Below are 27,387 nucleotides of genomic sequence, written 5' to 3'. Positions count from 1 at the left end.
GCATTTTGGCTGTGCCGGCCATGAAGCGCCGATGAAAATAGGAGAATTTTGCTCGTGGCGACTTCTGCAATTGTCAATCGCGTGTGAGGAATTGGTTAAAGTGAAGCGAAATTGAACCACATCTCAAACAGTTGCGTTCAGGTTTGAAAATAAGCTACGCCCGAACAGGGACTTGAACCCTGGACCCTCAGATTAAAAGTCTGATGCTCTACCGACTGAGCTATCCGGGCTCCTGACTACTGCTCGTTTCCCTCCGTTCAACTGGCCGCGCTCTCGAGGAGAGAAGCTTGGAAGAGACTTCATTTTTTCAATTGGCTTGGGAAGTGTCATGTTATCCACGTTAAATTCAAGATGACTATTTCGCCTCACTTTCTCAATGTCCAAAATTCAAGTCGTGCTTAGAATTTCATCGATTTGGCACCACAACGTCCTTATCAAATCATCCCCACTTTACGTGCTTCCTCTCTCGTTCCTATATTGCGTCCAAAAGTAAGTCAACGGTGGTCCTGGTCGTTCATGCACTTGTCTAGTCGGCTGATATTCCTGAGTTCAATTCTCCGTGGTACTTGTTTCTGCATTTCACGTTGTACAGTTTGAAGTAAATCACCATCTCTCTGAGGACCACCAATTTCAGTGTCCTGCATTCTGCAGGATAAAGTGTCCATTTGGCACATCGAGTCTGTTCGGATCATCAAGCACGTGTCGGTTCTATCTAAACATTGACTCTTGTTCTCTCTGCACAGATCTTCAAACTATTAACGACGACTTTTGTTCATATGTACATCGTTGACAAATGATTTGCCGCAGCTTTAATCAAATTGATTTCCAAAACTGTGTTCTCTATTTCCAGCAAGCCATCCGTGAAAAGGAAATTGGATTGTCAAGTAACACTTCATTCGGCAGCATGTTCCCATTGCCCAGGAATAGGCTGAAATGGTTTCGCAGATTTAACAGTTTTAACACTGCAGATCAGTCACCTAAGTAGCCAGTTAAAAGAAGAAAGTTGCTGGCGAATCTGGCCTCCATGTACTCCAAAGCAACGATAATCGTGTTTGTTGATGTCTGTCAGTGCATGAGAAATAGGGGCATGAGTAGCATCCACTTAGCTTTAGTAAAGACATAAAAGTAAAATGGAAAATGTCTTGAAAATCTCAGCATTTGCCGAGTGAGAACAAAGACATCGCTTCGAGTCAGGGTGGCATTCCGTCAGGAAGCACCATCTCGACATGGAAATATAGAAGCTAGAAGGGTCGTCCGGCCCTCCGAGACTGTTCCGCCATTCGTTTTGATCATGGCTGATCATCAAATCGTGATTCCCCTTCCTCCCATACCCCTGGATCCCTTTAGCCCCAAGAGCAAAAAGTAATTTCTTCTTGAAATCAAACAAAGTTTGACTTCAATTAAATTGTGTGGTAGTGAATTCAACTCATTCAGCACCCTGTGGTTGAAGAAATGTCCGGAAACGTTGCTTCTGTTCTCTGTGCCCAGATGCTGTCAGACCTGCTGTGATTTTCCAGCGTTTCTGCTTTTGTTTCAGATTGCAGGGGCCACGGTCGGTTGCATTGTTTTTCATCTACAAATTGTAATGCTGCTGACAGCGTTTCATTGGCGCCGTGGCTTAGTTGGTTAAAGCGCCTGTCTAGTAAACAGGAGATCCTGAGTTCGAATCTCAGCGGCACCTGCGTGTCGTTTCGCCGTTTTGCAACAAACTCACTCTTGCTGTGAGACGCCGCAACTTGACAGTCATACAGTTCGACAGCCATTCAGTTCGACAGCAGGAAAAGAAGACCAGAGACGCATTTTGGCTGTGCCGGCCATGAAGCACCGATGAAAGTAGGAGAATTTTGCTTGTGGCGACTTCTCCCATTGTCAATCGCGTGTGAGGAATTGGTTCAAGTGAAGCGAAATTGAACCACATCTCAAACAGTTGCGTTCAGGTTTGAAGATAAGCTACGCCCGAACAGGGACTTGAACCCTGGACCCTCAGATTAAAAGTCTGATGCTCTACCGACTGAGCTATCCGGGCTCCTGACTGCTACGCGTTTCCCTCCGTTCAACTGGCCGCGCTCTCGAGGAGAGAAGCTTGGAAGAGACTTCATTTTTTCAATTGGCTTGGGAAGTGTCATGTTATCCACGTTTAATTCAAGATGACTATTTCGCCTCACTTTCTCAATGTCCAAAATTCAAGTCGTGCTTAGAATTTCATCGATTTGGCACCACAACGTCCTTATCAAATCATCCCCACTTTACGTGCTTCCTCTCTCGTTCCTCTCTTGCGTCCAAAAGTAAGTCAACGGTGGTCCTGGTCGTTCATGCACTTGTCTAGTCGGCTGATATTCCTGAGTTCAATTCTCCGTAGTACTTGTTTCTGCATTTCACGTTGTACAGTTTGAAGTAAATCACCATCTCTCTGAGGACCACCAATTTCAGTGTCCTGCATTCTGCAGGATAAAGTGTCCATTTGGCACATCGAGTCTGTTCGGACCATCAAGCACGTGTCGGTTCTATCTAAACATTGACTCTTGTTCTCTCTGCACAGATCTTCAAACTATTAACGACGACTTTTGTTCATATGTACATCGTTGACAAATGATTTGCCGCAGCTTTAATCAAATTGATTTCCAAAACTGTGTTCTCTATTTCCAGCAAGCCATCCGTGAAAAGGAAATTGGATTGTCAAGTAACACTTCATTCGGCAGCATGTTCCCATTGCCCAGGAATAGGCTGAAATGGTTTCGCAGATTTAACAGTTTTAACACTGCAGATCAGTCACCTAAGTAGCCAGTTAAAAGAAGAAAGTTGCTGGCGAATCTGGCCTCCATGTACTCCAAAGCAACGATAATCGTGTTTGTTGATGTCTGTCAGTGCATGAGAAATAGGGGCATGAGTAGCATCCACTTAGCTTTAGTAAAGACATAAAAGTAAAATGGAAAATGTCTTGAAAATCTCAGCATTTGCCGAGTGAGAACAAAGACATCGCTTCGAGTCAGGGTGGCATTCCGTCAGGAAGCACCATCTCGACATGGAAATATAGAAGCTAGAAGGGTCGTCCGGCCCTCCGAGACTGTTCCGCCATTCGTTTTGATCATGGCTGATCATCAAATCGTGATTCCCCTTCCTCCCATACCCCTGGATCCCTTTAGCCCCAAGAGCAAAAAGTAATTTCTTCTTGAAATCAAACAAAGTTTGACTTCAATTAAATTGTGTGGTAGTGAATTCAACTCATTCAGCACCCTGTGGTTGAAGAAATGTCCGGAAACGTTGCTTCTGTTCTCTGTGCCCAGATGCTGTCAGACCTGCTGTGATTTTCCAGCGTTTCTGCTTTTGTTTCAGATTGCAGGGGCCACGGTCGGTTGCATTGTTTTTCATCTACAAATTGTAATGCTGCTGACAGCGTTTCATTGGCGCCGTGGCTTAGTTGGTTAAAGCGCCTGTCTAGTAAACAGGAGATCCTGAGTTCGAATCTCAGCGGCACCTGCGTGTCGTTTCGCCGTTTTGCAACAAACTCACTCTTGCTGTGAGACGCCGCAACTTGACAGTCATACAGTTCGACAGCCATTCAGTTCGACAGCAGGAAAAGAAGACCAGAGACGCATTTTGGCTGTGCCGGCCATGAAGCACCGATGAAAGTAGGAGAATTTTGCTTGTGGCGACTTCTCCCATTGTCAATCGCGTGTGAGGAATTGGTTCAAGTGAAGCGAAATTGAACCACATCTCAAACAGTTGCGTTCAGGTTTGAAGATAAGCTACGCCCGAACAGGGACTTGAACCCTGGACCCTCAGATTAAAAGTCTGATGCTCTACCGACTGAGCTATCCGGGCTCCTGACTGCTACGCGTTTCCCTCCGTTCAACTGGCCGCGCTCTCGAGGAGAGAAGCTTGGAAGAGACTTCATTTTTTCAATTGGCTTGGGAAGTGTCATGTTATCCACGTTTAATTCAAGATGACTATTTCGCCTCACTTTCTCAATGTCCAAAATTCAAGTCGTGCTTAGAATTTCATCGATTTGGCACCACAACGTCCTTATCAAATCATCCCCACTTTACGTGCTTCCTCTCTCGTTCCTCTCTTGCGTCCAAAAGTAAGTCAACGGTGGTCCTGGTCGTTCATGCACTTGTCTAGTCGGCTGATATTCCTGAGTTCAATTCTCCGTGGTACTTGTTTCTGCATTTCACGTTGTACAGTTTGAAGTAAATCACCATCTCTCTGAGGACCACCAATTTCAGTGTCCTGCATTCTGCAGGATAAAGTGTCCATTTGGCACATCGAGTCTGTTCGGACCATCAAGCACGTGTCGGTTCTATCTAAACATTGACTCTTGTTCTCTCTGCACAGATCTTCAAACTATTAACGACGACTTTTGTTCATATGTACATCGTTGACAAATGATTTGCCGCAGCTTTAATCAAATTGATTTCCAAAACTGTGTTCTCTATTTCCAGCAAGCCATCCGTGAAAAGGAAATTGTATTGTCAAGTAACACTTCATTCGGCAGCATGTTCCCATTGCCCAGGAATAGGCTGAAATGGTTTCGCAGATTTAACAGTTTTAACACTGCAGATCAGTCACCTAAGTAGCCAGTTAAAAGAAGAAAGTTGCTGGCGAATCTGGCCTCCATGTACTCCAAAGCAACGATAATCGTGTTTGTTGATGTCTGTCAGTGCATGAGAAATAGGGGCATGAGTAGCATCCACTTAGCTTTAGTAAAGACATAAAAGTAAAATGGAAAATGTCTTGAAAATCTCAGCATTTGCCGAGTGAGAACAAAGACATCGCTTCGAGTCAGGGTGGCATTCCGTCAGGAAGCACCATCTCGACATGGAAATATAGAAGCTAGAAGGGTCGTCCGGCCCTCCGAGACTGTTCCGCCATTCATTTTGATCATGGCTGATCATCAAATCGTGATTCCCCTTCCTCCCATACCCCTGGATCCCTTTAGCCCCAAGAGCAAAAAGTAATTTCTTCTTGAAATCAAACAAAGTTTGACTTCAATTAAATTGTGTGGTAGTGAATTCAACTCATTCAGCACCCTGTGGTTGAAGAAATGTCCGGAAACGTTGCTTCTGTTCTCTGTGCCCAGATGCTGTCAGACCTGCTGTGATTTTCCAGCGTTTCTGCTTTTGTTTCAGATTGCAGGGGCCACGGTCGGTTGCATTGTTTTTCATCTACAAATTGTAATGCTGCTGACAGCGTTTCATTGGCGCCGTGGCTTAGTTGGTTAAAGCGCCTGTCTAGTAAACAGGAAATCCTGAATTCGAATCTCAGCGGCACCTTCGTGTGCGTGTCGTTTCGCCGTTTTGCAACAAACTCACTCTTGCTGTGAGACGCCGCAACTTGACAGTCATACAGTTCGACAGCAGGAAAAGAAGACCAGAGACGCATTTTGGCTGTGCCGGCCATGAAGCACCGATGAAAATAGGAGAATTTTGCTAGTGGCGACTTCTGCAATTGTCAATCGCGTGTGAGGAATTGGTTAAAGTGAAGCGAAATTGAACAACATCTCAAACAGTTGCGTTCAGGTTTGAAGATCAGCTACGCCCGAATAGGGACTTGAACCCTGGACCCTCAGATTAAAAGTCTGATGCTCTACCGACTGAGCTATCCGGGATCCTGGCTGCCAATCGTTTCCCTCCGTTCAACTGTCCGCGCTCGAGAGGAGAGAAGCTTGGAAGAGAGTTCATTTTTTCAAGTGGCTTGGGAAGAGTCATGTTATCCACGTTAAATTCAAGATGAGTATTTCGCCTCACTTTCTCAATGTCCAAAATTCAAGTCGTGCTGAGAATTTCATCGAATAGGCATCACAACGTCCTTATCAAATCATCCCCACTTTACGTGCTGCCTCTCTCGTTCCTATATTGCGTCCAAAAGTAAGTCAACGGTGGTCCAGGTCGTTCATGCACTTGTCCAGTAGGCTGATATTCCTGAGTTCAATTCTCCGTGGTACTTGTTTCTGCATTTCACGTTGTACAATTTGAAGTACATCACCATCTCTCTGAGGACCACCAGTTTCAGTGTCCTGCATTCTGCAGCAGAAAGTGTCCCTTTGGCACATCGAGTCTGTTCGGGCCATCAAGCACGTGGCGGTTCTATCTAAACATTGACTCTTGTTCTCTCTGCACTGATCTTCAAACTATTCACGACGACTTTTGTTCATATGTACATCGTTGACAAATGATTTGCCGTAGCTTTAATCCATTTGAGTCCCAAAACTGTGGTCTCTGTTTCCAGCAAGTCATCCGTGAACAAGAAATTGGATTGTCAATGAACACTTCATTCGGCAGCATGTTCCCATTGCCCAGGAATAGGCTGAAATGGTTTCGCAGATTTAACAGTTTTAACACTGCAGATCAGTCTCCTAAGTCCCCAGTAAAAAGAAGAAAGTTGCTGGCGAATCTGGCCTCCATGTACTCCAAAGCAACGATAATCGTGTTTGTTGATGTCTGTCAGTGCATGAGAAATAGGGGCATGAGTCGCATCCACTTAGCTTTAGTAAAGACATAAAAGTAAAATAGAAAATGTCTTGAAAATCTCAGCATTTGCCGAGTGAGAACAAAGACATCGCTTCGAGTCAGGGTGGCATTCCGTCAGGAAGCACCATCTCGACATGGAAATATAGAAGCTAGAAGGGTCGTCCGGCCCTCCGAGACTGTTCCGCCATTCATTTTGATCATGGCTGATCATCAAATCGTGATCCCCCTTCCTCCCATACCCCTGGATCCCTTTAGCCCCAAGAGCAAAAAGGAATTTCTTCTTGAAATCAAACAAAGTTTGACTTCAATTAAATTGTGTGGTAGTGAATTCAACTCATTCAGCACCCTGTGGTTGAAGAAATGTCCGGAAACGTTGCTTCTGTTCTCTGGGCCCAGATGCTGTCAGACCTGCTGTGATTTTCCAGCGTTTCTGCTTTTGTTTCAGATTGCAGGGGCCACGGTCGGTTGCATTGTTTTTCATCTACAAATTGTAATGCTGCTTGCAGCGTTTCATTGGCGCCGTGGCTTAGTTGGTTAAAGCGCCTGTCTAGTAAACAGGCGATCCTGAGTTCGAATCTCAGCGGCACCTGCGTGTCGTTTTGCCGTTTTGCAACAAACTCACTCTTGCTGTGAGACGCCGCAGCTTGACAGTCACACAGTTCGACAGCAGGAAAAGAAGACCAGAGACGCATTTTGGCTGTGCCGGCCATGAAGCACCGATGAAAATAGGAGAACTTTGCTTGTGGCGACTTCTCCCATTGTCAATCGCGTGTGAGGAATTGGTTAAAGTGAAGCGAAATTGAACCACATCTCAAACAGTTGCGTTCAGGTTTGAAGATAAGCTACGCCCGAACAGGGACTTGAACCCTGGACCCTCAGATTAAAAGCCTGATGCTCTACCGACTGAGCTATCCGGGCTCCTGACTACTACTCGTTTCCCTCCGTTCAACTGGCCGCGCTCTCGAGGAGAGAAGCTTGGAAGAGAGTTCATTTTTTCAATTGGCTTGGGAAGTGTCATGTTATCCACGTTAAATTCAAGATGACTATTTCGCCTCACTTTCTCAATGTCCAAAATTCAAGTCGTGCTTAGAATTTCATCGATTTGGCACCACAACGTCCTTATCAAATCATCCCCACTTTACGTGCTTCCTCTCTCGTTCCTATATTGCGTCCAAAAGTAAGTCAACAGTGGTCCTGGTCGTTCATGCACTTGTCTAGTCGGCTGATATTCCTGAGTTCAATTCTCCGTGGTACTTGTTTCTGCATTTCACGTTGTACAGTTTGAAGTAAATCACCATCTCTCTGAGGACCACCAATTTCAGTGTCCTGCATTCTGCAGGATAAAGTGTCCATTTGGCACATCGAGTCTGTTCGGACCATCAAGCACGTGTCGGTTCTATCTAAACATTGACTCTTGTTCTCTCTGCACAGATCTTCAAACTATTAACGACGACTTTTGTTCATATGTACATCGTTGACAAATGATTTGCCGTAGCTTTAATCCATTTGATTCCCAAAACTGTGGTCTCTGTTTCCAGCAAGTCATCCGTGAACAAGAAATTGGATTGTCAAGTAACACTTCATTCGGCAGCATGTTCCCATTGCCCAGGAATAGGCTGAAATGGTTTCGCAGATTTAACAGTTTTAACACTGCAGATCAGTCTCCTAAGTACCCAGTACAAAGAAGAAAGTTGCTGGCGAATCTGGCCTCCATGTACTCCAAAGCAACGATAATCGTGTTTGTTGATGTCTGTCAGTGCATGAGAAATAGGGGCATGAGTCGCATCCACTTAGCTTTAGTAAAGACATAAAAGTAAAATAGAAAATGTCTTGAAAATCTCAGCATTTGCCGAGTGAGAACAAAGACATCGCTTCGAGTCAGGGTGGCATTCCGTCAGGAAGCACCATCTCGACATGGAAATATAGAAGCTAGAAGGGTCGTCCGGCACTCCGAGACTGTTCCGCCATTCATTTTGATCATGGCTGATCATCAAATCGTGATCCCCCTTCCTCCCATACCCCTGGATCCCTTTAGCCCCAAGAGCAAAAAGGAATTTCTTCTTGAAATCAAACAAAGTTTGACTTCAATTAAATTGTGTGGTAGTGAATTCAACTCATTCAGCACCCTGTGGTTGAAGAAATGTCCGGAAACGTTGCTTCTGTTCTCTGTGCCCAGATGCTGTCAGACCTGCTGTGATTTTCCAGCGTTTCTGCTTTTGTTTCAGATTGCAGGGGCCACGGTCGGTTGCATTGTTTTTCATCTACAAATTGTAATGCTGCTTGCAAAGTTCCATTGGCGCCGTGGCTTAGTTGGTTAAAGCGCCTGTCTAGTAAACAGGAGGTCTTGAGTTCGAATCTCCGCGGCACCTTCGTGTACGTGTCGTTTCGCCGTTTTGCAACAAACTCACTCTTGCTGTGAGACGCCGCAACTTGACAGTCATACAGTTCGACAGCAGGAAAAGAAGACCAGAGACGCATTTTGGCTGTGCCGGCCATGAAGCGCCGATGAAAATAGGAGAATTTTGCTCGTGGCGACTTCTGCAATTGTCAATCGCGTGTGAGGAATTGGTTAAAGTGAAGCGAAATTGAACCACATCTCAAACAGCTGCGTTCAGGTTTGAAAATAAGCTACGCCCGAACAGGGACTTGAACCCTGGACCCTCAGATTAAAAGTCTGATGCTCTACCGACTGAGCTATCCGGGCTCCTGACTACTACTCGTTTCCCTCCGTTCAACTGGCCGCGCTCTCGAGGAGAGAAGCTTGGAAGAGAGTTCATTTTTTCAATTGGCTTGGGAAGCCAATTATCCACGTTAAATTCAAGATGACTATTTCGCCTCACTTTCTCAATGTCCAAAATTCAAGTCGTGCTTAGAATTTCATCGATTTGGCACCACAACGTCCTTATCAAATCATCCCCACTTTACGTGCTTCCTCTCTCGTTCCTATATTGCGTCCAAAAGTAAGTCAACGGTGGTCCTGGTCGTTCATGCACTTGTCTAGTCGGCTGATATTCCTGAGTTCAATTCTCCGTGGTACTTGTTTCTGCATTTCACGTTGTACAGTTTGAAGTAAATCACCATCTCTCTGAGGACCACCAATTTCAGTGTCCTGCATTCTGCAGGATAAAGTGTCCATTTGGCACATCGAGTCTGTTCGGATCATCAAGCACGTGTCGGTTCTATCTAAACATTGACTCTTGTTCTCTCTGCACAGATCTTCAAACTATTAACGACGACTTTTGTTCATATGTACATCGTTGACAAATGATTTGCCGTAGCTTTAATCCATTTGATTCCCAAAACTGTGGTCTCTGTTTCCAGCAAGTCATCCGTGAACATGAAATTGTATTGTCAAGTAACACTTCATTCGGCAGCATGTTCCCATTGCCCAGGAATAGGCTGAAATGGTTTCGCAGATTTAACAGTTTTAACACTGCAGATCAGTCTCCTAAGTACCCAGTAAAAAGAAGAAAGTTGCTGGCGAATCTGGCCTCCATGTACTCCAAAGCAACGATAATCGTGTTTGTTGATGTCTGTCAGTGCATGAGAAATAGGGGCATGAGTCGCATCCACTTAGCTTTAGTAAAGACATAAAAGTAAAATAGAAAATGTCTTGAAAATCTCAGCATTTGCCGAGTGAGAACAAAGACATCGCTTCGAGTCAGGGTGGCATTCCGTCAGGAAGCACCATCTCGACATGGAAATATAGAAGCTAGAAGGGTCGTCCGGCACTCCGAGACTGTTCCGCCATTCATTTTGATCATGGCTGATCATCAAATCGTGATCCCCCTTCCTCCCATACCCCTGGATCCCTTTAGCCCCAAGAGCAAAAAGTAATTTCTTCTTGAAATCAAACAAAGTTTGACTTCAATTAAATTGTGTGGTAGTGAATTCAACTCATTCAGCACCCTGTGGTTGAAGAAATGTCCGGAAACGTTGCTTCTGTTCTCTGTGCCCAGATGCTGTCAGACCTGCTGTGATTTTCCAGCGTTTCTGCTTTTGTTTCAGATTGCAGGGGCCACGGTCGGTTGCATTGTTTTTCATCTACAAATTGTAATGCTGCTTGCAGCGTTCCATTGGCGCCGTGGCTTAGTTGGTTAAAGCGCCTGTCTAGTAAACAGGAGGTCTTGAGTTCGAATCTCCGCGGCACCTTCGTGTACGTGTCGTTTCGCCGTTTTGCAACAAACTCACTCTTGCTGTGAGACGCCGCAACTTGACAGTCATCCAGTTCGACAGCAGGAAAAGACCAGAGACGCATTTTGGCTGTGCCGGCCATGAAGCGCCGATGAAAATAGGAGAATTTTGCTCGTGGCGACTTCTGCAATTGTCAATCGCGTGTGAGGAATTGGTTCAAGTGAAGCGAAATTGAACCACATCTCAAACAGTTGCGTTCAGGTTTGAAAATAAGCTACGCCCGAACAGGGACTTGAACCCTGGACCCTCAGATTAAAAGTCTGATGCTCTACCGACTGAGCTATCCGGGCTCCTGACTACTACTCGTTTCCCTCCGTTCAACTGGCCGCGCTCTCGAGGAGAGAAGCTTGGAAGAGAGCTCACTTTTTCAATTGGCTTGGGAAGCCAATTATCCACGTTAAATTCAAGATGACTATTTCGCCTCACTTTCTCAATGTCCAAAATTCAAGTCGTGCTTAGAATTTCATCGATTTGGCACCACAACGTCCTTATCAAATCATCCCCACTTTACGTGCTTCCTCTCTCGTTCCTATATTGCGTCCAAAAGTAAGTCAACGGTGGTCCTGGTCGTTCATGCACTTGTCTCGTCGGCTGATATTCCTGAGTTCAATTCTCCGTGGTACTTGTTTCTGCATTTCACGTTGTACAGTTTGAAGTAAATCACCATCTCTCTGACGACCACCAATTTCAGTGTCCTGCATTCTGCAGGATAAAGTGTCCATTTGGCACATCGAGTCTGTTCGGACCATCAAGCACGTGTCGGTTCTATCTAAACATTGACTCTTGTTCTCTCTGCACAGATCTTCAAACTATTAACGACGACTTTTGTTCATATGTACATCGTTGACAAATGATTTGCCGCAGCTTTAATCAAATTGATTTCCAAAACTGTGTTCTCTATTTCCAGCAAGCCATCCGTGAAAAGGAAATTGGATTGTCAAGTAACACTTCATTCGGCAGCATGTTCCCATTGCCCAGGAATAGGCTGAAATGGTTTCGCAGATTTAACAGTTTTAACACTGCAGATCAGTCACCTCAGTAGCCAGTTAAAAGAAGAAAGTTGCTGGCGAATCTGGCCTCCATGTACTCCCAAGCAACGATAATCGTGTTTGTTGATGTCTGTCAGTGCATGAGAAATAGGGGCATGAGTAGCATCCATTAGCTTTAGTAAAGACATAAAAGTAAAATGGAAAATGTCTTGAAAATCTCAGCATTTGCCGAGTGAGAACAAAGACATCGCTTCGAGTCAGGGTGGCATTCCGTCAGGAAGCACCATCTCGACAGGGAAATATAGAAGCTAGAAGGGTCGTCCGGCCCTCCGAGACTGTTCCGCCATTCATTTTGATCATGGCTGATCATCAAATCGTGATTCCCCTTCCTCCCATACCCCTGGATCCCTTTAGCCCCAAGAGCAAAAAGTAATTTCTTCTTGAAATCAAACAAAGTTTGACTTCAATTAAATTGTGTGGTAGTGAATTCAACTCATTCAGCACCCTGTGGTTGAAGAAATGTCCGGAAACGTTGCTTCTGTTCTCTGTGCCCAGATGCTGTCAGACCTGCTGTGATTTTCAAGCGTTTCTGCTTTTGTTTCAGATTGCAGGGGCCACGGTCGGTTGCATTGTTTTTCATCTACAAATTGTAATGCTGCTTGCAGCGTTCCATTGGCGCCGTGGCTTAGTTGGTTGAAGCGCCTGTCTAGTAGCCAGGAGATCCTGAGTTCGAATCTCAGCGGCACCTTCGTGTATGTGGCGTTTCGCCGTTTAACAACAAACTCACTCTTGCTGTGAGACGCCGCAACTTGACAGTCATACAGTTCGACAGCAGGAAAAGAAGACCAGAGACGCATTTTGGCTGTGCCGGCCATGAAGCGCCGATGAAAATAGGAGAATTTTGCTCGTGGCGACTTCTGCAATTGTCAATCGCGTGTGAGGAATTGGTTAAAGTGAAGCGAAATTGAACCACATCTCAAACAGTTGCGTTCAGGTTTGAAAATAAGCTACGCCCGAACAGGGACTTGAACCCTGGACCCTCAGATTAAAAGTCTGATGCTCTACCGACTGAGCTATCCGGGCTCCTGACTACTGCTCGTTTCCCTCCGTTCAACTGTCCGCGCTCTCGAGGAGAGAAGCTTGGAAGAGAGTTCATTTTTTCAATTGGCTTGGGAAGTGTCATGTTATCCACGTTAAATTCAAGATGACTATTTCGCCTCACTTTCTCAATGTCCAAAATTCAAGTCGTGCTTAGAATTTCATCGATTTGGCACCACAACGTCCTTATCAAATCATCCCCACTTTACGTGCTTCCTCTCTCGTTCCTATATTGCGTCCAAAAGTAAGTCAACGGTGGTCCTGGTCGTTCATGCACTTGTCTAGTCGGCTGATATTCCTGAGTTCAATTCTCCGTGGTACTTGTTTCTGCATTTCACGTTGTACAGTTTGAAGTAAATCACCATCTCTCTGAGGACCACCAATTTCAGTGTCCTGCATTCTGCAGGATAAAGTGTCCATTTGGCACATCGAGTCTGTTCGGATCATCAAGCACGTGTCGGTTCTATCTAAACATTGACTCTTGTTCTCTCTGCACAGATCTTCAAACTATTAACGACGACTTTTGTTCATATGTACATCGTTGACAAATGATTTGCCGCAGCTTTAATCAAATTGATTTCCAAAACTGTGTTCTCTATTTCCAGCAAGCCATCCGTGAAAAGGAAATTGGATTGTCAAGTAACACTTCATTCGGCAGCATGTTCCCATTGCCCAGGAATAGGCTGAAATGGTTTCGCAGATTTAACAGTTTTAACACTGCAGATCAGTCACCTCAGTCGCCAGTTAAAAGAAGAAAGTTGCTGGCGAATCTGGCCTCCATGTACTCCAAAGCAACGATAATCGTGTTTGTTGATGTCTGTCAGTGCATGAGAAATAGGGGCATGAGTAGCATCCACTTAGCTTTAGTAAAGACATAAAAGTAAAATGGAAAATGTCTTGAAAATCTCAGCATTTGCCGAGTGAGAACAAAGACATCGCTTCGAGTCAGGGTGGCATTCCGTCAGGAAGCACCATCTCGACATGGAAATATAGAAGCTAGAAGGGTCGTCCGGCCCTCCGAGACTGTTCCGCCATTCATTTTGATCATGGCTGATCATCAAATCGTGATTCCCCTTCCTCCCATACCCCTGGATCCCTTTAGCCCCAAGAGCAAAAAGTAATTTCTTCTTGAAATCAAACAAAGTTTGACTTCAATTAAATTGTGTGGTAGTGAATTCAACTCATTCAGCACCCTGTGGTTGAAGAAATGTCCGGAAACGTTGCTTCTGTTCTCTGTGCCCAGATGCTGTCAGACCTGCTGTGATTTTCCAGCGTTTCTGCTTTTGTTTCAGATTGCAGGGGCCACGGTCGGTTGCATTGTTTTTCATCTACAAATTGTAATGCTGCTGACAGCGTTTCATTGGCGCCGTGGCTTAGTTGGTTAAAGCGCCTGTCTAGTAAACAGGAGATCCTGAGTTCGAATCTCAGCGGCACCTGCGTGTCGTTTTGCCGTTTTGCAACAAACTCACTCTTGCTGTGAGACGCCGCAGCTTGACAGTCACACAGTTCGACAGCAGGAAAAGAAGACCAGAGACGCATTTTGGCTGTGCCGGCCATGAAGCACCGATGAAAATCGGAGAATTTTGCTTGTGGCGACTTCTCCCATTGTCAATCGCGTGTGAGGAATTGGTTAAAGTGAAGCGAAATTGAACCACATCTCAAACAGTTGCGTTCAGGTTTGAAGATAAGCTACGCCCGAACAGGGACTTGAACCCTGGGCCCTCAGATTAAAAGCCTGATGCTCTACCGACTGAGCTATCCGGGCTCCTGACTCCTACTCGTTTCCCTCCGTTCAACTGGCCGCGCTCTCGAGGAGAGAAGCTTGGAAGAGAGTTCATTTTTTCAATTGGCTTGGGAAGTGTCATGTTATCCACGTTAAATTCAAGATGACTAATTCGCCTCACTTTCTCAATGTCCAAAATTCAAGTCGTGCTTAGAATTTCATCGATTTGGCACCACAACGTCCTTATCAAATCATCCCCACTTTACGTGCTTCCTCTCTCGTTCCTCTCTTGCGTCCAAAAGTAAGTCAACGGTGGTCCTGGTCGTTCATGCACTTGTCTAGTCGGCTGATATTCCTGAGTTCAATTCTCCGTGGTACTTGTTTCTGCATTTCACGTTGTACAGTTTGAAGTAAATCACCATCTCTCTGAGGACCACCAATTTCAGTGTCCTGCATTCTGCAGGATAAAGTGTCCATTTGGCACATCGAGTCTGTTCGGACCATCAAGCACGTGTCGGTTCTATCTAAACATTGACTCTTGTTCTCTCTGCACAGATCTTCAAACTATTAACGACGACTTTTGTTCATATGTACATCGTTGACAAATGATTTGCCGTAGCTTTAATCCATTTGATTCCCAAAACTGTGGTCTCTGTTTCCAGCAAGTCATCCGTGAACAAGAAATTGGATTGTCAAGTAACACTTCATTCGGCAGCATGTTCCCATTGCCCAGGAATAGGCTGAAATGGTTTCGCAGATTTAACAGTTTTAACACTGCAGATCAGTCTCCTAAGTACCCAGTAAAAAGAAGAAAGTTGCTGGCGAATCTGGCCTCCATGTACTCCAAAGCAACGATAATCGTGTTTGTTGATGTCTGTCAGTGCATGAGAAATAGGGGCATGAGTCGCATCCACTTAGCTTTAGTAAAGACATAAAAGTAAAATAGAAAATGTCTTGAAAATCTCAGCATTTGCCGAGTGAGAACAAAGACATCGCTTCGAGTCAGGGTGGCATTCCGTCAGGAAGCACCATCTCGACATGGAAATATAGAAGCTAGAAGGGTCGTCCGGCACTCCGAGACTGTTCCGCCATTCATTTTGATCATGGCTGATCATCAAATCGTGATCCCCCTTCCTCCCATACCCCTGGATCCCTTTAGCCCCAAGAGCAAAAAGTAATTTCTTCTTGAAATCAAACAAAGTTTGACTTCAATTAAATTGTGTGGTAGTGAATTCAACTCATTCAGCACCCTGTGGTTGAAGAAATGTCCGGAAACGTTGCTTCTGTTCTCTGTGCCCAGATGCTGTCAGACCTGCTGTGATTTTCCAGCGTTTCTGCTTTTGTTTCAGATTGCAGGGGCCACGGTCGGTTGCATTGTTTTTCATCTACAAATTGTAATGCTGCTTGCAGCGTTCCATTGGCGCCGTGGCTTAGTTGGTTAAAGCGCCTGTCTGGTAAACAGGAGGTCTTGAGTTCGAATCTCCGCGGCACCTTCGTGTACGTGTCGTTTTGCTGTTTTGCAACAAACTCACTCTTGCTGTGAGACGCCGCAACTTGACAGTCAGACAGTTCGACAGCAGGAAAAGAAGACCAGAGACGCATTTTGGCTGTGCCGGCCATGAAGCGCCGATGAAAATAGGAGAATTTTGCTCGTGGCGACTTCTGCAATTGTCAATCGCGTGTGAGGAATTGGTTCAAGTGAAGCGAAATTGAACCACATCTCAAACAGTTGCGTTCAGGTTTGAAAATAAGCTACGCCCGAACAGGGACTTGAACCCTGGACCCTCAGATTAAAAGTCTGATGCTCTACCGACTGAGCTATCCGGGCTCCTGACTGCTACTCGTTTCCCTCCGTTCAACTGGCCGCGCTCTCGCGGAGAGAAGCTTGGAAGAGAGCTCATTTTTTCAATTGGCTTGGGAAGCCAATTATCCACGTTAAATTCAAGATGACTATTTCGCCTCACTTTCTCAATGTCCAAAATTCAAGTCGTGCTTAGAATTTCATCGATTTGGCACCACAACGTCCTTATCAAATCATCCCCACTTTACGTGCTTCCTCTCTCGTTCCTATATTGCGTCCAAAAGTAAGTCAACGGTGGTCCTGGTCGTTCATGCACTTGTCTAGTCGGCTGATATTCCTGAGTTCAATTCTCCGTGGTACTTGTTTCTGCATTTCACGTTGTACAGTTTGAAGTAAATCACCATCTCTCTGAGGACCACCAATTTCAGTGTCCTGCATTCTGCAGGATAAAGTGTCCATTTGGCACATCGAGTCTGTTCGGACCATCAAGCACGTGTCGGTTCTATCTAAACATTGACTCTTGTTCTCTCTGCACAGATCTTCAAACTATTAACGACGACTTTTGTTCATATGTACATCGTTGACAAATGATTTGCCGCAGCTTTAATCAAATTGATTTCCAAAACTGTGTTCTCTATTTCCAGCAAGCCATCCGTGAAAAGGAAATTGGATTGTCAAGTAACACTTCATTCGGCAGCATGTTCCCATTGCCCAGGAATAGGCTGAAATGGTTTCGCAGATTTAACAGTTTTAACACTGCAGATCAGTCACCTCAGTCGCCAGTTAAAAGAAGAAAGTTGCTGGCGAATCTGGCCTCCATGTACTCCAAAGCAACGATAATCGTGTTTGTTGATGTCTGTCAGTGCATGAGAAATAGGGGCATGAGTAGCATCCACTTAGCTTTAGTAAAGACATAAAAGTAAAATGGAAAATGTCTTGAAAATCTCAGCATTTGCCGAGTGAGAACAAAGACATCGCTTCGAGTCAGGGTGGCATTCCGTCAGGAAGCACCATCTCGACATGGAAATATAGAAGCTAGAAGGGTCGTCCGGCCCTCCGAGACTGTTCCGCCATTCATTTTGATCATGGCTGATCATCAAATCGTGATTCCCCTTCCTCCCATACCCCTGGATCCCTTTAGCCCCAAGAGCAAAAAGTAATTTCTTCTTGAAATCAAACAAAGTTTGACTTCAATTAAATTGTGTGGTAGTGAATTCAACTCATTCAGCACCCTGTGGTTGAAGAAATGTCCGGAAACGTTGCTTCTGTTCTCTGTGCCCAGATGCTGTCAGACCTGCTGTGATTTTCCAGCGTTTCTGCTTTTGTTTCAGATTGCAGGGGCCACGGTCGGTTGCATTGTTTTTCATCTACAAATTGTAATGCTGCTGACAGCGTTTCATTGGCGCCGTGGCTTAGTTGGTTAAAGCGCCTGTCTAGTAAACAGGAGATCCTGAGTTCGAATCTCAGCGGCACCTGCGTGTCGTTTTGCCGTTTTGCAACAAACTCACTCTTGCTGTGAGACGCCGCAGCTTGACAGTCACACAGTTCGACAGCAGGAAAAGAAGACCAGAGACGCATTTTGGCTGTGCCGGCCATGAAGCACCGATGAAAATCGGAGAATTTTGCTTGTGGCGACTTCTCCCATTGTCAATCGCGTGTGAGGAATTGGTTAAAGTGAAGCGAATTTGAACAACATCTCAAATAGTTGCGCTCTGGCTGGAAGGAAAGCTACGCACGTACATGCACTGGACCCTGGACCCTCAGATTAAAAGTCAGATGCTCTACCGACTGAGCTATCCGGGCTCCTGGGTGCCAATCTTTTCCCTCCGTTGAATTAACCGCGCTCGAGAGGAGAGAAGATTGGAAGAGAGTTCATTTTTTAATGTGGCTGGGTAAGTGTCATGTTATCCACGTTAAATTCAAGATGAGTATTTCGCCTCACTTTCTAAATGTCCAAAAGTCAAGTCGTGCTCAGAATTTCATCGATTTGGCACCACAACGACCTCATCAAATCATCCCCACTTTACGTGCTGCCTCTCTCGTTCCTATATTGCGTCCAAAAATAAGTCAACGGTGGTTCAGTTCGTTCAAGCACTTGTTTGGCAGGCTGATATTCCTGAGTTAAAATCTCCGTGCCCCCTCGTAATTAGTAGTGCCCCCTCGTAATTAGTAGTGCCCGCTGCCAATTAGGAGTGGCCCCTGTCAAATAGGAATCCCCCATGTCAATCGGAGTACACCCTGTCAATTGGAGTGCCCCGTGTCGATTGGAGTGCCCCCTGTCAATTGCAGTGCCCCCTGTCAATTGGAGTGCCTCCTGTCTCTTAGTGTGTCCCCTGTCTATTGGAGTGCCCCCTGTCAATGAGGAGTGATCCCTGTCAATGAGGAGTGCTCCCGATCAATGAGGTGTGCCCCCTGTCAATGAGGTGTGCCCCCTGTCAATGAAGTGTGCCGCCTGTCAATTAGGAGTTCCCCCTGTCAATTAGGTCTGCCCTCTGACAATTAGGATTGCGCCTTGTCAATTAGGAGTGGCCCCTATCAATTTGGAGTGACCACTGTCAATTAAGAGAGCCCCCTGTCAATGAGGACTTCACCCTGTCAATGATTGCCCCACCGTCAATGAGATGTGCCACCCTGTGAATGAATAGTTCTACCCCGCCCGTCTATGACGATTGCCCCCACGTCAATGTGGAGTGCCCCCCCGTCAATGAGGAGTGCCCCACGGTCAATGAGGAGTGCCCCCTGTCAATGAGGATTGCCACATGTGAATGAGAAGTGCCCCCTTTCAATGAGGACAGCCCCCTGTCAATGAGGAGTTCCCCGTGTCAATAAGGAGTGCCCCCCCTCCCCCGTCAATGAGGAGTGCCCTATGTCAATGAGGAGTTCCCCCTGTCAATGGGGAGTGCAGCCTGTCAATGAGTAGTGCCCCCTGTCAAGGAGGAGTGCCCCATGTCAATGAGGAGTTCCCCCTGCCAATGAGGAGTGCCGCCTGTCAATTTGGTGTGCTCCCTGTCAAATTAGAGTCCCCCCTGTCAATTAGCAGTGCCCCCTGGCAATTAGTAGTGCCCCCTGCCAATTAGTAGTGCACGCTGCCAATTAGGAGTGGCCCCTGTCAATTAGGAGTCCCCCATGTCAACCGGAGTACACCCTGTCAATTAGAGAGTCCCCTGTCGATTGAAGTGCCCCCAGTCAATTGCAGTGCCCCCTGTCAATGAGGAGTGCTCCCTATCAATGAGGTGTGCCCCCTGTCAATGACGTGTGCACCCTGTCAATGAAGTGTGCCGCCTGTCAACTCGGAGTACCCCCTGTCAGTTAGGTCTGCCCTCTGTCAATTGGGATTGCGCCTTGTCAATTCGGAGTGGCCCACTATCAATTTGGAGTGACACCTGTCAATTAGGAGAGCCCCCTGTCAATGAGGACTTCACCCTGTCAATGAGGATTGCTCCATCGTCAATGAGGTGTGCCAACCTGTGAATGAGTAGTGCCCCCCCACCCCCGTCTATGAGGATTGCCCCACGTCAATGTGGAGTGCCCCCCCCCGTCAATGAGGAGTGCCCCACCGTCATTGAGGAGTGCCCCCTGTCAATGAGGATTGCCGCTTGTCAATGAGGATTGCACCTTGTCAATGAGGAGTGCCCCCTGTCAATGAGGAGTGCCACATGTGAATGAGGAGAGCCCGCTTTCAATGAGGACAGCCCCCTGTCAATGAGGAGTTCCCCGTGTCAATGAGGAGTGCCCCCCCCGTCAATGAGGAGTGCCCCACCTTCAATGATGAGTGCCCCCCCCCCGTCAATGGGGAGCCTCCCCCCCCCGTCAATGGCGAGTGCCCCCTGTCAATGTGGAGTGCCCCCTGTCACCAAGCAGTGACCCATTTCAATTAGGAGTGACCCCCTGTCAATGAGGAGTGCCCCCTATCAATGAGGAGTGGCCCTGTCAATTAGGAGTGCCCCCTTTCAATTAGGAGTGACCCATATCAATTCCGAGCTGCCCAAATCAATTAGGAGTGCCCCCGTGTCAATTAGGAGTGCCGCACGTCAATTAGGAGTGCCCCCTGACAATTAGCAGTGCCCCATGTCAATTAGGAGTGCCGCACGTCAATTAGGAGTGCCCCCTGTCCATTAGGAGTGCCCCCTGTCAATGCGGAGTGTCGGCTGTCAATGAGGAGTGCCCCCTGTCAATGAGGAGCGCCACCTGTCAATGAGGAGTGCCCCCTGTCAATGAGGAGTGCCCACTGTCCATTAGGATTACCCCCTGTCAATTACAAGTCTCCCCTGTCAATTAGCAGTGCCCCCTGTCAATTAGCAGTGCCCGATGTCAATTAGGAGTGCCCCCTGACAATTAGGAGTGCCCCCTGAGAATTAGCAGGGCCCCATGTCAATTAGGAGTGCCCCCTGTCAATGAGGAGTGCCCCCTGTCAATGCAGAGTGCCCCCTGTCAATGAGGACTGCCTCTGTCAATGGGGAGCGCCCCCTGTCAATGAGGAGTCTCCCCTGTCAATTAGGAGTGCCACCTTTCATATAGATTTGCCCCATGTCAGTTAGGAGCTCCCCTGTCAATTAGGAATGGCCCCAGTAAATTACGAGTGCCGCCTGTCAATTAGGATGCCCCTTTCAATGAGGAGTTCCCCCTGTCAATGAGGAGTGCCCCACCGTCAATGAGGACTGACCCCTAGTCAATGAGGAATGCCCCCTGTCAATTACGAGTGCCCCCCTGTCAATGAGGAGTGTCCAGTGTCAATTTGGACTGCCCCCTGTCAATGAGGAGTGCCCCTGTCAATGAGGAGTGCCCCCTGTCAAGGAGGAGTGCCCCCTGTCAATGAGGAGTTCCCCTGTCAATGAGGAGTGCCGCCTGTAAATGAGGAGTTCTCCCTGTCAATGAGGAGTGCCCCCTGTCAATGAGGAGTGTCCCACTGTCAATGAGGAGTGCCGCGCCATCCATGAGGAGAGCCCCACCATCAATGCGGAGTGCCCCTGTCAATGTGGAGTGCCCCCCGTCAATGAGGAGTAGCCCCATGCAATTAGGAGTGCCGCTTGTCAGTTAGGAGCTCCCACTGTCAATTAGGAATGCCCGCTGCCAATTCAGAGTGACGCTGGAAATTAGAAGTGCCCCCTGTCAATTTGGAGTTCCCCTGTCAATTTTGTGTGCCCTCTGTCAAATAGGAGTACCCCCTGTCAATTAGCAGTTCCCACTGGCAATTAGTAGTGCCCCCTGCCAAATAGTAGTGCCCGCTGCCAATTAGGAGTGGCCCCTGTTAATTAGGAGTCTCCCAGTTCAATCGGAGTGCACTCTGTCAATTGGAGTACCCCCTCTCGATTGGAGTGCCCCCTGTCAATCGGAGTGCCCCCTGTCTATTGGAGTGTCCCCTGTCTATTGGAGTGTCCCCTCTCAATGAGGTGTGCCCCCTGTCAATGAAGTGTGCCGCCTGTCAATTAGGAGTGCCCCCTGTCAATTAGAATGCCCCCTGTCAATTGGGAGGCCCCTGGCAATGAGGAATTCCACTTGTCAATGAGGAGTACCACCACGTCAATGAGGAGTGCCCCCCCGTCAATGAGGAGTGCCCCACCGTCAATGACGAATGCCCCACCATCAATAAGGTGTACTCCGCCGTCAATGAGGAGTGCTCCATATAAATTAGGAGTGCCCCCAGTCAATTCGGAGTGCCCCCTTTCAATTATGAGTGCACCCTCTCAATGAGGAGTGCCCCCTGCCAATTAGGAGTGCCCCCTGCCAACTCGGAGTCCCCCATGTCAATTGGAGTGCACCCTGGCAATTGAACTGCCCCGTGTCGATTGGAGTGCCCCCTGTCAATTGGTGTGACCCCCCCGTCAATTGGAGTGCCCCTGTCAAGTGCCTCCTGTCAATGAGGAGTGCCCCCTGTCAATGAGGAGCGACCCCTGTCAATGAGGAGTGCTCCTGTCAATGAGGAGTGCTCACTGTCCATAAGGATTGCCCCCTGTCAATTACAAGTCTCCCCTGTCAATTAGGAGTGCCCCCTGTCAATTAGAAGTGCACCCTTTCATGTAGAAGTGCCCCATGTCAGTTAGGAGCTCTCCCTGTCAATTAGGAGTGGCCCCAGTAAATTAGGAGTGCCACCTGTCAATTAGGACGTCCCTTTCAATGAGGAGTTCCCCCTGTCAATGAGGAGTGCCCCACCGTCAATGACGATTGCCCCACCGTCAATGAGGAGTGACCCCTAGTCAATGAGAAATGCCCCACCGTCAATGGGGAGTGCCCCCTGTCAATGACGAGCGCCCCCCTGTCAATGAGGAGCGTCCACTGTCAATTAGGACTGCCCCCTGTCAATGAGGAGCGCCCCCTGTCAATGAGGAGTGCCCCCTGTCAAGGAGGAGTGCACCCTGTCAATGAGGAGTCCCCCTGTCAATGAGGAGTGCCCCCTGTCAATGAGGAGTGCCCCCTATCAATGAGGAGTGTCCCACCGTCAATGAGGAGAGCCGCACCGCCCATGAGGAGAGCCCCACCATCAATGCGGAGTGCCACTGTCAATGCGGAGTGCCCCCCGTCAATGAGGAGTACCCCCTTGCATTTAGGAGTGCCGCTTGTCAGTTAGGAGCTCCCACTGTCAGTTAGGGGTACCCTCTGTCAATCAGGAGTGCTCGCTGTCATCTTGGAATGCCCGCTGCCAATTCGGAGTGAGGCTGGAAATTAGGAGTGCCCCCTGTCAATTTGGAGTTCCCTCTGTCAATTTGGTGTGCCCCCTGTCAAATTGGAGTACCCCCTGTCAATTAGCAGTGCCCCCTGGCAATTAGTAGTGCCCCCTGTCAATTAGGAGAGCCCCCTGTCAATGAGGATTTCACCCTGTCAATCAGGATTGCCCCACCGTCAATGAAGAGTTCCACCCTGTGAATGAGTATTGCCCCCCCCCCCTGTCTATGACGATTCCCCCTACGTCAATGAGGAGTGCCCCCCCCGTCAATGAGAAGTGCCCCACCGTCAATGAGGAGTGTCCCCTGTCAATGAGAATTGCCCCTTGTCAGTCACGATTGCCCCCTTTCAATGCGGGCAGCCCCCTGTCAACGACGAGTTCCCCGTGTCAATGAGGAGTGCCCCCCCTCCCCCGTCAATGAGGAGCGCCCCACCGTCAATGAAGAGTGCCCGCCGTCAATGAGGAGTGCCCCCTGTCAATGAGGAATGCCCCCTATCACCAAGGGGCGACCGCTGTCAATGAGGAGTGACCCCCTTGCAATTCGGAGTGCCCCCCTGTCAATGAGGGGTGCTCCCGTTCAATGAGGAGTGCCCGCTGTCAATGAGGATTGGCCCTGTCAATTAGGAGTCCCCCCTTTCAATTAGGAGTGCCCCATATCAAATACTAGCTCCCCATGTCAATAAGGAGAGCCTCCTGTGAAATAGGAGTGCCCCCTGACAAATAGCAGTGCCCCCTTTCAATTAGGAGTGCCCCATATCAATTACGAGCTCACCATGTCAATTAGGAGTGCCCCCTGTCTATTAGGAGTGCCCCACCGTCAATGAAGAATGCCCGCCGTCAATGAGGAGTGCCCCCTGTCAATGAGGAGTGCCCCCTATCACCTAGGGATGACCACTGTCAATTAGGAGTGACCCCCTTTCAATTAGGAGTGCCCCCCTGTCAATGAGAGGTGCCCCCTTTCAATGAGGAGTGCCCGCTGTCAATGAGGATTGGCCCTGTCAATGAGGAGTAGCCCCTGTCAATTAGGAGTGCCCCCTTTCAATTAGGAGTGCCCCATATCAATTACGAGCTCACCATGTCAATTAGGAGTGCCCCCTGTCAATTAGGAGTGCCCGATGTCAATTAGGAGTGCCCGCTGACAAATAGCAGTGCCCAATTCAATTAGGAGTGCCCCATGTCAATTAAGAGTGCCCCCTGTCAAATAGGAGTGCCCACTTTCAATTAGGAGAGCCCAATATCAATTAAGAGCTCCCCATGTCAATTAGGAGTGCCCCCTGTCAATTAGGAGTGCCCGATGTCAATTAGGAGTGCCCCCTGTCAATTGGGAGGCGACTGTCAATGAGGAGTGCCACTCCGTCAATGGGGAGTGCCACTCCGTCAATGAGGAGTGCCCTCCGTCAATCAGGAGTGCCCCACCGTCAATGAGGAATGCCCCCCGTCAATGAGGAGTGCCCCCTGTCAATGAGGAGTGCACCCTGTCAAGGAGGAGTGCCCCCTGTCAATCAGGAGTTCCCCCTGTCAATGAGGAGTGCGGCCTGACAATGAGGAGTGCTCCCTGTCAATGAGGAGTGCCCCCTGGCAACGGGTACTGCCCCTTGTCAATGAGGTGTGTCCCCTGTCAATCAAGTGTGCCGCCTGCCAATTAGGAGTGCCCCCTGTCAATTAGGCCTGCCCTCTGTCAATGAGGATTGCGCCTTGTCAATTAGGAGTGGCCCCCTATCAAATGGGAGTGCCCCTGTCAATTAGGAGAGCCCCCTGTCAATGAGGACTTCACCCTGTCAATGAGGATTGCCCCACCGTCAATGTGGAGTGCCACCCTGCGAATGAGTAGTGCCCCCCCCCCCACACCCGTCTATGACGATTCCCCTAGGTCAAAGTGGAGTGCCCCCCGTCAATGAGGAGTGCCCCACCGTCAATGAGGAGTGCCCCCTGTCAATGATGAGTGCCCGCTGTCAATGAGGAGTGCCCCATGTGAATGAGGAGTGCCCCCTTTCAATGAGGACAGCCCCCTGTCAATGAGGAGTTCCCCGTGTCAATGTGGAGTGCCCCCGCGTCAATGAGGAGTGCCCCCACCGTCAATGAGGAGTGCCCCCTGTCAATGATGATTGCCCCCTATCACCAAGGGGCGACCGCTGTCAATGAGGAGTGACCCCCTTGCAATTCGGAGTGCCCCCCCTGTCAATGAGGAGTGCCCCCGTTCAATGAGGAGTGCCCGCTGTCAATGAGGATTGGCCCTGTCAATTAGGAGTCCCCCCTTTCAATTAGGAGTGCCCCATATCAAATACGAGCTCCCCATGTCAATAAGGAGTGCCCCCTGTCAAATAGGAGTGCCTCATGTCACTTAGGAGTGCCCCCTGACAAATACCAGTGCCCCCTTTCAATTAGGAGTGCCCCATATCAATTACGAGCTCACCATGTCAATTAGGAGTGCCCCTGTCAATTAGGAGTGCCCGATGTCAATTAGGAGTGCCCGCTGACAAATAGCAGTGCCCAATTCAATTAGGAGTGCCCCATGTCAATTAAGAGTGCCCCCTGTCAAATAGGAGTGCCCCCTTTCAATTAGGAGTGCCCCATATCAATTAAGAGCTCCCCATGTCAATTAGGAGTGCCCCCTGTCAATTAGGAGTGCCCCCTGGCAATTAGGAGTGCCCCCTGTCAATTGGGAGGCGACTGTCAATGAGGAGTGCCACTCCGTCAATGAGGAGTGCCACTCCGTCAATGAGGAGTGCCCTCCGTCAATCAGGAGTGCCCCACCGTCAATGAGGAATGCCCCCCCGTCAATGAGGAGTGCCCCCTGTCAATGAGGAGTGCACCCTGTCAAGGAGGAGTGCCCCCTGTCAATCAGGAGTTCCCCCTGTCAATGAGGAGTGCGGCCTGACAATGAGGAGTGCTCCCTGTCAATGAGGAGTGCCCCCTGTCAACGGGTACTGCCCCTTGTCAATGAGGTGTGCCCCCTGTCAATCAAGTGTGCCGCCTGCCAATTAGGAGTGCCCCCTGTCAATTAGGCCTGCCCTCTGTCAATAAGGATTGCGCCTTGTCAATTAGGAGTGGCCCCCTATCAATTAGGAGTGCCCCTGTCAATTAGGAGAGCCCCCTGTCAATGAGGACTTCACCCTGTCAATGAGGATTGCCCCACCGTCAATGAGGAGTGCCACCCTGTGAATGAGTAGTGCCCCCCCCAACCCCCGTCTATGACGATTCCCCTAGGTCAAAGTGGAGTGCCCCCCGTCAATGAGGCGTGCCCCACCGTTAATGAGGAGTGCCCCCTGTCAATGAGGATTGCCCCTTGTCAATGAGGATTGCCCCCTGTCAATGATGAGTGCCCGCTGTCAATGAGGAGTGCCCCATGTGAATGAGGAGTGCCCCCTTTCAATGAGGACAGCCCCCTGTCAATGAGGAGTTCCCCGTGTCAATGAGGAGTGCCCCCCCGTCAATGAGGTGTGCCCCCACCGTCAATGAGGAGTGCTCCCTGTAAATGAGGAGTGCCCCCTATCACCAAGGGGCGACCGCTGTCAACGAGGAGTGACCCCCTTGCAATTCGGAGTGCCCCCCTGTCAATGAGGGGTGCCCCCGTTCAATGAGGAGTACCCGCTGTCAATGAGGATTGGCCCTGTCAATTAAGAGTCCCCCCTTTCAATTAGGAGTGCCCATATCAAATACGAGCTCCCCATGTCAATAAGGAGTGCCCCCTGTCAAATTGGAGTGCCTCATGTCAATTAGGAGTGCCCCTGTCAATTAGGAGTGCCCCCTTTCAATTAGGAGTGCCCCATATCAATTACGAGCTCACCATGTCTATTAGGAGTGCCCCCTGTCAATTAGGAGTGCCCGATGTCAATTAGGAGTCCCCGCTGACAAATAGCAGTGCCCAATTCAATTAGGAGTGCCCCATGTCAATTAAGAGTGCCCCCTGTCAAATAGGAGTGCCCCCTTTCAATTAGGAGTGCCCCATATCAATTAAGAGCTCCCCATGTCAATTAGGAGTTCTCCCTGTCAATGAGGAGTGCCCCCTGTCAATGAGGAGTGTCCCACTGTCAATGAGGAGTGCCGCACCATCCATGCGGAGAGCCCCACCATCAATGCGGAGTGCCCCTGTCAATGTGGAGTGCCCCCCGTCAATGAGGAGTAGCCCCATGCAATTAGGAGTGGCGCTTGTCAGTTAGGAGCTCCCACTGTCAATTAGGAATGCCCGCTGCCAATTCAGAGTGACGCTGGAAATTAGAAGTGTCCCCTGTCAATTTGGAGTTCCCCTGTCAATTTTGTGTGCGCTCTGTCAAATAGGAGTACCCCCTGTCAATTAGCAGTGCCCACTGGCAATTAGTAGTGCCCCCTGCCAATTAGTAGTGCCCGCTGCCAATTAGGAGTGGCCCCTGTTAATTAGGAGTCTCCCAGTTCAATCGGAGTGCACTCTGTCAATTGGAGTACCCCCTCTCGATTGGAGTGCCCCCTGTCAA

General features: G+C 48.4%; 19 non-coding genes across 19 annotated transcripts; 9 read left to right on the top strand and 10 right to left on the bottom strand.

The window, feature by feature from the left end:
• Window positions 1–157: 157 nt before the first annotated feature.
• Window positions 158–230, bottom strand: trnak-uuu (transfer RNA lysine (anticodon UUU)). The gene has a single exon. It is a non-coding gene; the product is annotated as a tRNA-Lys (tRNA).
• Window positions 231–1,607: 1,377 nt separating this feature from the next.
• trnat-agu (transfer RNA threonine (anticodon AGU)) lies at window positions 1,608–1,681 on the top strand. Its single transcript has one exon. It is a non-coding gene; the product is annotated as a tRNA-Thr (tRNA).
• A 272-nt stretch (window positions 1,682–1,953) lies between these two features.
• On the bottom strand, window positions 1,954–2,026 carry trnak-uuu (transfer RNA lysine (anticodon UUU)). The gene has a single exon. It is a non-coding gene; the product is annotated as a tRNA-Lys (tRNA).
• Window positions 2,027–3,403: 1,377 nt separating this feature from the next.
• On the top strand, window positions 3,404–3,477 carry trnat-agu (transfer RNA threonine (anticodon AGU)). The gene has a single exon. It is a non-coding gene; the product is annotated as a tRNA-Thr (tRNA).
• Window positions 3,478–3,749: 272 nt separating this feature from the next.
• On the bottom strand, window positions 3,750–3,822 carry trnak-uuu (transfer RNA lysine (anticodon UUU)). The gene has a single exon. It is a non-coding gene; the product is annotated as a tRNA-Lys (tRNA).
• Window positions 3,823–5,199: 1,377 nt separating this feature from the next.
• trnat-agu (transfer RNA threonine (anticodon AGU)) lies at window positions 5,200–5,273 on the top strand. The gene has a single exon. It is a non-coding gene; the product is annotated as a tRNA-Thr (tRNA).
• Window positions 5,274–5,535: 262 nt separating this feature from the next.
• On the bottom strand, window positions 5,536–5,608 carry trnak-uuu (transfer RNA lysine (anticodon UUU)). Its single transcript has one exon. It is a non-coding gene; the product is annotated as a tRNA-Lys (tRNA).
• Window positions 5,609–6,985: 1,377 nt separating this feature from the next.
• On the top strand, window positions 6,986–7,059 carry trnat-agu (transfer RNA threonine (anticodon AGU)). The gene has a single exon. It is a non-coding gene; the product is annotated as a tRNA-Thr (tRNA).
• Window positions 7,060–7,315: 256 nt separating this feature from the next.
• Window positions 7,316–7,388, bottom strand: trnak-uuu (transfer RNA lysine (anticodon UUU)). The gene has a single exon. It is a non-coding gene; the product is annotated as a tRNA-Lys (tRNA).
• A 1,377-nt stretch (window positions 7,389–8,765) lies between these two features.
• On the top strand, window positions 8,766–8,839 carry trnat-agu (transfer RNA threonine (anticodon AGU)). The gene has a single exon. It is a non-coding gene; the product is annotated as a tRNA-Thr (tRNA).
• A 262-nt stretch (window positions 8,840–9,101) lies between these two features.
• Window positions 9,102–9,174, bottom strand: trnak-uuu (transfer RNA lysine (anticodon UUU)). The gene has a single exon. It is a non-coding gene; the product is annotated as a tRNA-Lys (tRNA).
• Window positions 9,175–10,548: 1,374 nt separating this feature from the next.
• On the top strand, window positions 10,549–10,622 carry trnat-agu (transfer RNA threonine (anticodon AGU)). The gene has a single exon. It is a non-coding gene; the product is annotated as a tRNA-Thr (tRNA).
• Window positions 10,623–10,881: 259 nt separating this feature from the next.
• Window positions 10,882–10,954, bottom strand: trnak-uuu (transfer RNA lysine (anticodon UUU)). Its single transcript has one exon. It is a non-coding gene; the product is annotated as a tRNA-Lys (tRNA).
• A 1,709-nt stretch (window positions 10,955–12,663) lies between these two features.
• Window positions 12,664–12,736, bottom strand: trnak-uuu (transfer RNA lysine (anticodon UUU)). Its single transcript has one exon. It is a non-coding gene; the product is annotated as a tRNA-Lys (tRNA).
• A 1,377-nt stretch (window positions 12,737–14,113) lies between these two features.
• Window positions 14,114–14,187, top strand: trnat-agu (transfer RNA threonine (anticodon AGU)). Its single transcript has one exon. It is a non-coding gene; the product is annotated as a tRNA-Thr (tRNA).
• Window positions 14,188–14,443: 256 nt separating this feature from the next.
• trnak-uuu (transfer RNA lysine (anticodon UUU)) lies at window positions 14,444–14,516 on the bottom strand. Its single transcript has one exon. It is a non-coding gene; the product is annotated as a tRNA-Lys (tRNA).
• A 1,377-nt stretch (window positions 14,517–15,893) lies between these two features.
• On the top strand, window positions 15,894–15,967 carry trnat-ggu (transfer RNA threonine (anticodon GGU)). The gene has a single exon. It is a non-coding gene; the product is annotated as a tRNA-Thr (tRNA).
• A 262-nt stretch (window positions 15,968–16,229) lies between these two features.
• Window positions 16,230–16,302, bottom strand: trnak-uuu (transfer RNA lysine (anticodon UUU)). Its single transcript has one exon. It is a non-coding gene; the product is annotated as a tRNA-Lys (tRNA).
• A 1,374-nt stretch (window positions 16,303–17,676) lies between these two features.
• trnat-agu (transfer RNA threonine (anticodon AGU)) lies at window positions 17,677–17,750 on the top strand. The gene has a single exon. It is a non-coding gene; the product is annotated as a tRNA-Thr (tRNA).
• Window positions 17,751–27,387: the final 9,637 nt, after the last annotated feature.

Source organism: Mustelus asterias, chromosome 16, assembly GCF_964213995.1.
Source record: "Mustelus asterias chromosome 16, sMusAst1.hap1.1, whole genome shotgun sequence".
Lineage (NCBI taxonomy): Eukaryota > Metazoa > Chordata > Chondrichthyes > Carcharhiniformes > Triakidae > Mustelus > Mustelus asterias.
Note: the sequence above shows the minus strand (reverse complement) of the source record. Positions and strands in the feature narration are given on the sequence as shown.